This window comes from Peromyscus maniculatus, chromosome 2 (assembly GCF_049852395.1).
Source record: "Peromyscus maniculatus bairdii isolate BWxNUB_F1_BW_parent chromosome 2, HU_Pman_BW_mat_3.1, whole genome shotgun sequence".
In the NCBI taxonomy this organism is placed as follows: Eukaryota; Metazoa; Chordata; class Mammalia; order Rodentia; family Cricetidae; genus Peromyscus; species Peromyscus maniculatus.
In genome coordinates, this window is record NC_134853.1 from 49586450 (window position 1) to 49598672 (window position 12223).

The 12223-nt window shown below is 35.6% G+C and overlaps 1 long non-coding RNA gene across 1 annotated transcript in view; it reads right to left on the reverse strand.

Annotated features, from left to right (window-relative positions):
* LOC121827182 (uncharacterized) overlaps positions 1-11504 on the reverse strand; it is a 136702-nt gene extending 125198 nt beyond the window's left edge. Inside the window, exon 1 of the long non-coding RNA XR_013049033.1 lies at positions 11410-11504. This is a non-coding gene — a long non-coding RNA (uncharacterized LOC121827182). The remainder of the gene's footprint in view (positions 1-11409) is intronic.
* Positions 11505-12223: the final 719 nt, after the last annotated feature.

Genomic DNA, 12223 nt, shown 5'->3' on the forward strand with positions numbered 1-12223 from the left:
AAATATGTGGTTTTCACCTTAGAGCTAAATATAAGCATTTTAAAAACTCAACAGGATTTCCTAAACATTTTAGTAGCTATCTTATGATATATATTACTTCAAACTGTAAACATTTTATCAATAAAGTTCTTTTTACAATGGTCTTAGCTTGTGATGTCTCCTGAGAACCAGAGTCTTTTCTACCTGCCTGCTTATGTAAGTCTTCCAGAAGACATTTCAATGAATCACATTTTATAGAAGAGAATATAAGCTTTTCTTCAACCTCTGATAGATTGGTTTTAAAATATATTTATAGGAGGAGGGAAAATAATATCTATCTTTCAAAATTTTCACTGTTTAAAAAAAATCCGGGAGCCCACTGAACAATACTTTCTGGGGAGTACAGGTTTTTGATTATACCACAACATGTGGCTTTTCCTTGATTGAGGTGAAAGGTGGAACTAACCTAGGTGATGAACTCTTGGGAAATTCTATAGATAAAACTTACAAGGTAAAACTATAAGCATGGTCTTTCTTGAAAAAAAAAAACCTGTGATTTTTCCCCTAAGCATTCCAATCAAAATTTACCATAAAGCTTCTAGAAAATGAATTTATAAGACCAAGAAGATTGCAAGATTGAAGGAGATTTAAGAACATAGATATTTATTTAGCATTATTCTCTGGTAGATCCTTGACCATCTTTATTAATCTGGTTCACAAATTCCTCCAGAAAAGTACTGCCACCCTGAAAGAATGCACAGAAAAGTTTTAGTACTACCTAGGTCAGACTCCAGTGCCAATTGCAATGGGTGTCAACACTACTTGGTGGTAAAATTTAAACACTGACTCAGGAAATGCCATAGCTACTGTGATGTAAAATACGTATTATGGGAAACATGTTTTAGTAACTTAGTTTTACAAGTGTCAAAACCACCTCTTCTCTCACTGCCAATCACTGCTAGTACTCATTTTGGTTTTTGTCTTTGTATTTTCAGTTAGCTAAAATCATTAACATGTGAAAAGAGTCCAGAGAGGCATAAAATTAGAACATAATTTTTCCCATGTTATTTCTTTCGGTGATGTAGAATGCATTTTCTCCATGTAATAAAAGTTAACCATGAAAATAAAAGCAAGAAGAGCCTCTTTGCTATGAATTGCTCATTCAACACACACATGCACGCATACACACACACACACACACACACACACAGCCTATATGGCCAGGAACATAAAAAAAAATCATTATTTCTCATCAATGCCTTTCTAGAGATCCTTAAGATTCCAAATTTCTATATTCTGAAAAATATTTTAAATTGTCTGCTTCAGAAGAGCATATACTTTCCTTTCACCCTAAAGACCCATGCCGCCAACTCTGGTTCACGTGATCACAACTGACCAGGCCAAAGTACTTTGCTAGCTCTCGGCATGGTGTATGTTCTAGTCTGTCTATTTTTAAACAATATTAGATATAGTATTCTCCTTTCCTCAATACTGATTTCTTCTCTGGCCTTGTAATTTCTGACTCTTATCTCATTTACTGAAAAAGGTTCCACCAGAGTAAAAGATGTCATCTCTAGTTACAATGAATTTATTAAAAATTTTAGTTTTAATTATGATATAAATAAGCCTTTATGGCTTATGTCTTATGGATGCTATTTTTCCTTGATGCTACTGAATTTCACAACTACTAAACAGGCCAATTAAAGAGTATTGGGGATCTGAAGAGAACAAAAAAAATCCTAAATATAAAAAATGTAAAATAGTATATTTTAGGAAAAAGTAAAATAGATATTTTGATAACTTCACTAAGAAAACACACTTTTTTCTTGTGCTAGAATTCATTGATTATCATAAAATCATTAACTATCCAACCATTTTCCTAAGATTGTCATCAGAGAAAAGAAAAATTATCCTTTGCAAGCTTCTATGATAGGGAAACCTCATTTTCAAAACAACACAAGGAATGTTTATTTGGTGGGACTGATTAAAAACATTATTAAATATTCATCAGCTCCTCTATTTCCTTTCTTCCTCCCTCTTTCATTCTTCAAGCAACAATGACAGATACGGTCCTATGGTCTAACACCTACATTATGAAATGTAAGCATTTTACCATAGAGAACAATATCGAAAAGATTGAACCAGGAATGAATAACCTGAAATTTTTCATTCTTTAGGAATAACGGCACTAGAACATAAATTAATCATACATTTTGTAACAGGGCACTTTACCATTGTTAACACAAGGAATATTTATCACTGAAAACATTAAGCTTTAAATTTTACTTTTAATTTTTTTCCTATGAGCTTTATAGCAGACACTGAGATCATAGAGGTGTGATGAAATTACATATTTAGATCCCTTCTAACAAGGTGACCATTTTGTAAGACCTCCAATTCTCAGAAACAGTGACTCATCCCCAGATCAAACTCATTAAAGGTTATTTAAGTAATGCCAGGAAAGGATGTGGCTCTGATGTCAAGGCTTCTTTTCCTAGCTCATCAAAGGAAGCAATGCTCATGTTTCCAAACAAGTTCACATAGTTTTATTAACAAGTGTTAGTGTTTCGGCTAGCCATAGGGCTGAAGTTCCAAATGAAGTATCCAAAAATAGCCCAGCAGTGCCTGGAACATGAAAAGGTTATGACTTAGAACTGTCACAGCTCTCCTCAGGTATGTATTCAGTCTAACACAGAAGTGGGAGCAAAAAATGATTACTGTCCTATACAATCATCATGTTCTAATGAATACTTCACCATTTCCTAAAGTGAATGACAAAAGTAAAATATCACTAATGTAGTTCTAAAACTGATCATGCCAGTGCTCTTGATAAAACAACTGAACATTGGTTTCTGTCATAATTCCCTTGAGCAGATGCTGTTTTCAAATGATTGATGAATGGTTCTTTATTGTTTAGCAAGTTTTAGCAACAAATGGCAGAGAATTATGTTTGAATTACAAAATGGACCTTAAATAGCTCAGGGTACTGAGAAAAAAAGGATAGTTGAGTGTTCAGTTGTAAACAGGACCTTTATACTATTCTATCTAAAACTTGTGGAATATAGTAGAAGAGTTGGAGAGAACGGAAGAACTAGAAGGTAGCGGAAAGGGTGGCAAAGTGCCATGTTTTTCTGGTCATGACACAGGTTGGCTTCATAAACTCAGCAGTTGTGGTTGCTTATACAAGACTAGACCTGACAACTGTTAGTCATGAATGAGGGAGGAGCTCATGGAGTTCTGCTTCTCCCTGCTGAACTGAAGTCTACTGAAGGATTCTAAGACATAGGGAGTCATTACTTCCAGATGTGCACCAATAGTGACCCCACCCATCAGGTTCCATTAGATAGTTCATACCCGGAGTCACACAGAGGACCCTGACTAAGCTCAGTGGGTCAGAAATCTAAAGAACATGAACCCGAGAGATGGAGGGAGTAAGAGGCTGGACTGAGAGAGGTCAGAGGAGGATGAAAGAGTCTGGACAACAGGAGTTATTAGAATGTGATATACACATGTATGAAATTCTCAAGGGATGAATTAAAAAAAACAAGTATATTATGCAATAGCATGATGGATAGCATTCAGAAGATTACAAATATGTGGAAATTATATGTATTCAGCTACTATGTAGCTAAAGCTCCTGGTAACCCTTCCCTTTATTCTTTCCCTCTTCCATTTATCTTGCCTTTTTCTAATTCCCCGCTTTTCTTAGTGAAAGTATTCTACACTGAAAGTAAATACAGATTTGCCAAAAATACAGAGCCATTCCCTTTGGATTCTTTTATAAATGAAATCATTGGTACAACTCTCTCCTTTTTTTTAATCTTCTAAACTCCGATGACTCTCTCCTTTCATTTTTTTCCTCTGGTACAAACATAAAATAGTTAAATGTGTTTCCCCACCTGTTCTTTACTTGCAATGCTGCAGAATGTATCTGAAGGGAAGCAGTGTACTGAGTACACTGTTGAATCCACTTTAAATTCATGAGTATGAACTCTAAGAGCTTATACTGCACACTCACAAAGAATTCATACTTGTCTGTCCCTTCATTCACTTTCTTCATTCATTACATTTCTCATTGCTAAGGCAAAGGAAGAAGGGTTTACTTAAGTTTAAAGTTATAATCCATCCAACTAGGCAAAGTATGCTCCAGGAAGAGGAGGCAGCTGGTCACAGCAACCCACAAACAGGAAGTGGAAGAAATGAATAGATTCTCAGCTGGCTTTCTCTGCTTTATTCATTGTAAGACCTCATACCACCCTTTCTCGTGAAATGGTACCATCCACAATTATGATGGGTCTCCAACCTTAATTATCCTCATTTAGAAAGTCCCTCACAGACATGTTCAGAGGTTTGTTTCCATGGCAACTCTAAATCCCATCAAGTTGACTATTAAGAGTAACCATCACATTTTCCCAGGAGATTATTTGAGAACTCAAATCTTCTTAAAACTCTTGTCACCCCTCTTCCACTTTGCTCTTAGCTAATGACCTTGCTTGTATTTCAATACACACACACACACACACACACACGCACGCACGCACGCACGCACGCACGCACGCACGCGCGCACGCGCAGACAGAAACAAAATTGTTCCAACTCTAACTGCTGTATCTACCTGTCATAATTTTACCAGGTCACTTCCTTATTTCCTATTATAGCAGATGAGTTGCTTGGATTTCTAAGATTATTACTTTTACTCTAGCACTAGTTTCTATAAATTATTGTCTACTTGTCTATATAAATTATCAAATTATCTCTTTCTCATTAGATGGAACTGGATCTTGAAATTCATAGGATAATGTCCATGGTGCAAAATTTGGTAGTCCGTTCTCAATCACTTCACTTTTCCATGACATTTATTGTAGGGAATACATCTCTGAAACCTAATGTATTATTTCACGTGTATTTACTGTACCAGTCTGTTCACTGATCCCTCTAGCCTCACTACATCTTGAGACTAGAGCATCCAAGGTCATGCTCCTTTTTTCTTGATTCAATTCATAATCCTTTCGGAGATTTTATTCTCTTTCAAGTTTTCATCTATCCAGGTGCTAACTGTTATCAAATGCAGATGACCATCCCATAATACTGAACTGCTTCTGTAGTATCTCTTAGACAGAATAGGTTTAAGATGTCTTTAACTGCCTAACATTTCTCCTTATCTTAATTATGCCTTTCCATTTGTTTATAACACTCTGGTCCTTCTTATTATACAAGTAAAATATTGGAATTCTTAACTACCTCCTTTGGTTTACACATCAAATAAAATTATCAGAAAATCCTGAAATTTTCTATGCTGGATCAACTTCATGAGTCACATCCTGATGTCTTATCCCTTTATAGTTTTCTTTCTTTTGAGGGCGGGGGTGGTATGTCTATTATGTATTTATTTTAAATATTTTAATTGAAATATATTAAATCACTTTCCCCCTTCAGCCCCTCCTAGGCACCCTCCCACCAACCCATTACATGCACTTTCTTTCAGGTCCTTTTATAAATTATTATTGTTATTAACATATACCATACTATATATTAATATATAAATATTCTTACTGTATTTTCTCTTTTAACACTGTTACTAAAGTATAAATAAAATTGGTCAGCAAACTTGATTCCAGTAATTACTTTTGAATATGCACATTAAAGGTACTCTTATCTCATTAACTTGAAACTTAGACCTTTTAAAGGTCAAATTCTGAACTTTCACTCATATATACATATACATATGTATGTATGTATGTATGTATATATGTATACATATCCTTTTGTAGATAAGTTTGACATTCTCTTTACCTGGTGCCAAAATGACACTTTTGCATGAGGTTGTCTTCCCATTCCTGACCACAGTCTGGTCAATCAATTAAATATTTCAAACCCATGGAAACCATCATAAATTGTTTGTGCTTGTAATTCCCTGAAGCCCTACACATTTCTCAGCACTTAGATTCCTCTACTCTTGCCTGCTGAGATATACCTTTCTGTTTTTTTCCTCCTTGGCTTTCTGTTCTTTTTGACAATACTTTTGTTTCCTAATCCTGCCTGATTCCCTTAGCATTCTTGTCCCTGGCACTATTCTATACCACCAAATATCCAAATTAATCAATAGTCTTATTATCTCTTGATTACATAGACACAATAACTATTTTTTTGGTTGGTTGATTGGCTTACTGAACTAGGTTCTCACTGCTTAGCTCAGATTACGTGAAGAGCTTGAAACTGACTATATAAAACCCACTGCGTTGAATTCATGATTGATAGACACTCTACCTTGGCTTCCTGAGTCCTGGAAATAGAACCATTCATTGCCTAAACATCTATAACATCTGAACTAAAATAAATTACACAATTATCTTCATCATTTTGACTTTGGGCTACACAGTGTTTTCCTAAATGAAATGCAAAAGGCAAACACAAAAATGAAAACTGAATAAGTTGGATCTCATTGAACTCGAAAATGTATTATTGAAATACACTGTGAATAGTAAGATGCAATGCATTAAATGGCAAAGATCATCAGCAAAGCACATAAGCAATGTAGGTTTGGTCACCAAGAATTATATGTTTCAATGAAATAGTACGGAAAATAACAACCTAAAATTTTAAAATGATAAAATTTTTGAACAGATAAGAAGTAAGTACATCATTAGATATTATAGAAATAAATTTAAAACCAGAATGGTTATTTTCACACACATAGAATGGCAAAATGAAGAAGTAAGCAATACTAAGTGATGGCAGAAAACAAAACAAAAATAAAACAAATAAAATAAGCAAACACATAAGCAGTTGTAGTTCTCACATACTGCTGGTAAGAATGAAAATGGTTAGCCATCTTAGACGGCTAATGACAGAATCTAGGAATGACAATCCTAGTCATTTAACCAATAAATGGATAATGTGGGCATCTACAAAGATCAACAGACAATGTTATATAATAAATCTGTGATTTCAAAAACCTAAGAACATCTCAAATGCTTATCAACTGCCAAATATATTCTTAAAAATATGATTCACTTTTATAACTAAATGCTACTTAACAATAAACCATTGGAAGATTCAAAAGAAGGCATCCTAACACCACAGCCTCTGTATTGAGTGATCTCCTTCATGGCACAGTAAGAAACAGGAAATGGAGAAGCTGAACAGTCAGAATGGTGGTAGTCACTCAGGGAGTTAGCAATCATCAGTGGGAAAACAAAACTGGTCTCTTTTGCAGTGGCAAAAATCATCTTTATCTTTACTCTGGTAAGGCTTAACCAGGTTCATGTATGTGTATACTTAAAAATAGCAAGTATTTCTGAATGTGAAGTAATACAGTAAGCATGACAAACAGCCAGGAACAAGAGAAAATAAAGGAAGTAGACATAAATTATTAACAACACTAAAACATAACCATTAGGAAGTAGAAAACAGAAAATACATACATGCAAAAAAAAAGGATATATTATTGCTGGGAACCATGGCGTTGGCCTGGCTTAGCTGCTTTGAGAGGCATTTGTCATAGGTTTTGAGGCTCGAGTCTGTGGCTCCTGGGCCACAATGTGCCTTCCAGTTCCTGAGAGACCAATGTTGTGTTTCTCTGTATGTTCCCTTAGTAGTCAGGGAAGCATGGAAACTTGACAGAACAACTATTCTTAGACATTAATCTTGTGTACCCTGTAAGGCTTGCAAACTTCATTGTGTTCTAGCAACTACAACGGTATTGACCCAGGCAATTGTCATTATACTAATAATAAAGGTATAAAAAGTCTGATTACTCTCAATAAAGTTATCACAGCCTCAGTTTTACTTTGGCCCTTCAACCGGCCTGATTTAATTCCTTGTGGCCATATCAGAGGACCTTGGCTTGGTCAGTAATTGGGCATTTACATATTATGTAAAATATTTAAGTAAACTTGCAAATAAAAATATCGCCACCACATAAAACAAAATGGATTACTATCTTAAGTATATGACAAACTTCTGAAAAACTTTAAGAACATAAATAATATATAAAAATAAAAATGATCAACTGATTAGAATAGAGGAAAACAAGTCACCTAAAATACTTGCCAAAGATCACAAAGTTAATTATGGAAATAAAAATTTCTGGTGTTTAATTTCATCCACTATGTTTGCAAAATGGATGTTTGTATTTTTTTAAGACTTCTTGCCCCATCCCTCCATCCTTTCTCCTCCTATTTCTGTGACAACCAAACGTTTACACATGTTGGGAAAACATAATTATATGAAGCTCAACACTCATCTGTTGAGTTAGACGCTGCATGTTCACATTCTCCAAATGATTTATGTATGCACTGAATAGTAAGTGTGGCCATAGAGATCACCAAATTGCAGAGAAAAGGTTGGCATACAAGACAGAGATACAAGCTAAGCTACAAACTACATATCACATGACTGACAAATGCCATGGCAGAAAGGAGTCGTGAAAATTCTTCAGGGACTAAGATTTCTTCTTCACAGCTAAAATTGCGATGGTGTTAGACACTACTCTTTTTGCTCAGCCACTCAGATTATGTTCACCATGCTCTGACATTTTTCACTTTCTTTCTTAAACTGATTGTCTTAGTAGGAATTATTGCTTCCTTCACACTGGAAATGATAACTGTTTTTACAACCAAGAAACCCTTTGCATCCATTCATATATACACATTAAGAAGTGGATTGCATCAATTATATTCTAAGGCATTCTTGGTAATGGAGTAAGTGACAAAACATTTGCTTTTGTCATAGTTCTATTCGGTGATGCCAATGTGAACCATGGAGAAATATGACACTTTTTTAAATTTTAATTTGAGTCCTGGAGTCAGGATCATGTCTGTGACTCTATTTTGCACATTATTTTCTATATCCTTGTAATGATGTTAATGGAATTCTTTTTAACTAAACTGTTTAATCAGGTCTACAATCTATTAATTGCATATTAAGAAGTAATCTCATGTCAGCATTATTTAATACACCAGAGGTTCAATTCAATAATAAAATATGCTTTTGTGAAGAACATCATTATTGTAGAGAGTTCAAATGGCACAATATTTTATTTACTGTATTCTATTGTATAACTATTCTAAGTAGCATTTGAAACAAAGAAAAACATAATAATGTCTTTGAGTTCTCAGTACAGATGGAAAAATAGCTCCCTTATTTAGTAAAAACCAAAAGTTGTATTTGGCTGTAGAAGTGATTGGAGATATACCACCTACATTTAAAGCCTGCATATGAAGAACTTAACAAGAATTTTTTTCAAAACCTGTCCAGGGCTGGTGTTCATGTGAATTTAAATTATACCTTATTATGCCTATTTATGTTTCTCTCTAGATCTAACAAGTAGCACAGTCTCTCTGGACACACAGCAAGCTCTCAGAAATGGACACTTTCTGCATAGTTAACTGTGTAAAAAGTCTTCAAATAAGAAATTATTAAGTGCCAGGTGGTGGTGGCACATACCTTTAATCCCAGCACTCAGGAGACAGACACAGGTGGATCTCTATGAGTTCGAACCCAGCCTGGTCTACAGGGCTAGTTCAAGGACAGCCAAAACTCCACAAAGAAACCCTGTCTTGAAAAAAAATAGATATTAATAAATAAAAAAATAAGGCATTGTTTTCTATAATGACATTCCTATAATTAAACTATAGTGAAATTTGATTGAAGAAAGGTGGCTTGAGTGATTCTATATCTCATTTTGCATGAGTGGGCTACAACAACCTTGGGAGCTAAGCTTGGTCTATTGTTAAATCTCTACAATGTACCATTATAGATGAAAAAGTATTATGGGAGATTCATTTACATAGTATTCACTTATATTTTTCTTCATTATGATTTTGATTTCCTTTATTTTTAAAATACAATGATTAAGTTTAAAAAAGTTAACATTAAGCAGTTGTACATTTAAGTGTTTGTTTGTTTCCTTAACAAAGCCCTACTATGAAGCCAGAGTGGCCTGTTACTTGCTGTGTAGCCAAGGCTGGCTTTTAGTTCATACTGATCATTGCAATTCCACCTCTTGAATGCTGGTATGAGAGTCATATAACCATCATGCCAAATTACAGAGAAACGAATGAGATCTACATGAGCAAACTGGACATGAGGGGGCAGTAATGAAGGGCAAGGGTTGGGGGAAAGAGAGCTTAGGGGAGTAGGAGGTCCCAGCTGGATCAGGAATAGGTGGGAGAACAAGGAAAGAGATACCATGATAAATGAAGACCCCAAGGGAATAGGAAGAAGCAGAGTGCTACAGAGGTCCCATGGAACTGGATCAGGCCCTCTGGGTAAGTGAGACAGTTGATGAGCTTGAACTATCTAGGAGGCCCCCAGGCAGTGGGACCAGGACCTGTCCTTAGTGCATGAGCTGGCTTCTTGGAACCTAGGGTCTATGCTGAGACATTTTTCTCAGCCTTGGTGTAGGGAGGAGTGGACTGGACCTGCCTCAGCTGAATCTACCAGGCTGAGCTGAATCCCCAGGGGAGACCTTGCTTTGGAAGAGGTGGGAATGGGGGTTTGAATTGGGGGGTGGGAGGAGGGAGCTCAGAGGAATCTGTGGTTGATATGTAAAACTAAATTAATTATAAAATAAAATAATAATAAAAAAGAAAACTTCTTGGAGTGTAAAGTAGGGCAGAAATGAAAAAAAAACGTATTTCTTGAAACTAAATAATTTAATTCAGGGCTGGACAGAGGGCTAAGTGGTTCAATTACCAGTGTCTACATGGCTACAAAACCATCTTTAAGTTCAGTCTGAGGGAATCTGATACTCTCTGCCAGCATCCACAGGTACTGAATACACATAATGCATAGATGTACATGTAAGCAAAACACCCATACACATAGAATACATAAAATAAAATAAGCATTACACATATTACATTTAAAGTATTTATTAAACTTTTCTTTCTGTGAAATTGATAGTTTTATGGAAAAATCATTGGGTAGTCCAATATAAAAGTGAGAACTGTACAATTTATTTTAGTTTAGATGTTACAAACTTTGTGATCTTGGGTCTAATTTTAGATTGTTTCATACAACTGTCTGCTTAATTATTCTATCATTTCATTGTAGTGCCAGTCAGGATGTGATATTAGATAAACTACATATATGAGAAAAACCTGGCACCATATATGCAAAAATCCTCCAACAGATGAATATATTCATTATAGCAGACTAACCAAACAACCATTAAAATTTCCATATAACATCCACACACATGCTAATCACACACACACACACACACACACACACACACACACACACACACACAGTCAAAAGTTTTCCTGTGTCCTGTCCATCTTGCAGCCGCTCAGACAAGTAAACACACAGAGGCTTATATTACTTACAAACTTTATGGCCTAATGACTCAGGCTTCTCACTAGCTAGCTCCTATAACTTAACCCATTTCCATTAATTTATAAGTGCCACATGGCCGTGGCTTACCAGTACTTTCACATCTTGCTTTTCCTGGTGGCAGCTGGCGTCTCTTCTCTGCCTGTGTCTTTCCTTTCTCCTCCTCTCTGTCTGCTTGGATTTCTGCCTGCCTCTAAGCTGCCTCACCATTGGCCAATGAGGTTTTATTTATCAACCAATCAGAGAAAAACATACTCACAGCATACAGAAAGGCATCCCGCAGCACTTCCTCTTTTCTGTCTAATCAAAAAGGAAGGTTTTAACTTTAACATGGTAAAATTACATGTAATAGAACAGTTATCAAGCAAGAACTACAGTTACAATATGTAGTCAGTTTGCATTTGGCCACACACATGGTCAGTTGCCATAAACGTTTGCTGATGGTTAAATCAGCTTTTCTTCTTTAACTGAACAGTTTTTACACAGGAATACGAGAGACAGTGCCAGACTTGGAATCTGAGTAACAAGTTCAATGTGTCAACATGAAAACAACCAATGATAAAGAAGCTATTGTGAAGGGATAAACTCTATATGAGGAACAATTATCTTAGGCTTTTATAGAAGTGTCAAATCTATCAACACATAAAGATGAATCCTATTAACAATATGGATTCTGGCTGTGGATTTATAATGAGTCAACAAGTGGCATAAAGCTGAGTTAGTGTGTGGCAACCTTAGACTGGCCAAAGCTGAAACAGCAAAGCTGTGAATTTGATTTCTTGTCACTATTTTTTTCTTACATATCTCATATTCTCTGGATAGTTTCATAACTTCCTTTTATCTTCTGACTCTTGTGGGTTTGTCTGGTGGCCCACCGTTGGCTCCCTTCACCCACAGCACAAGA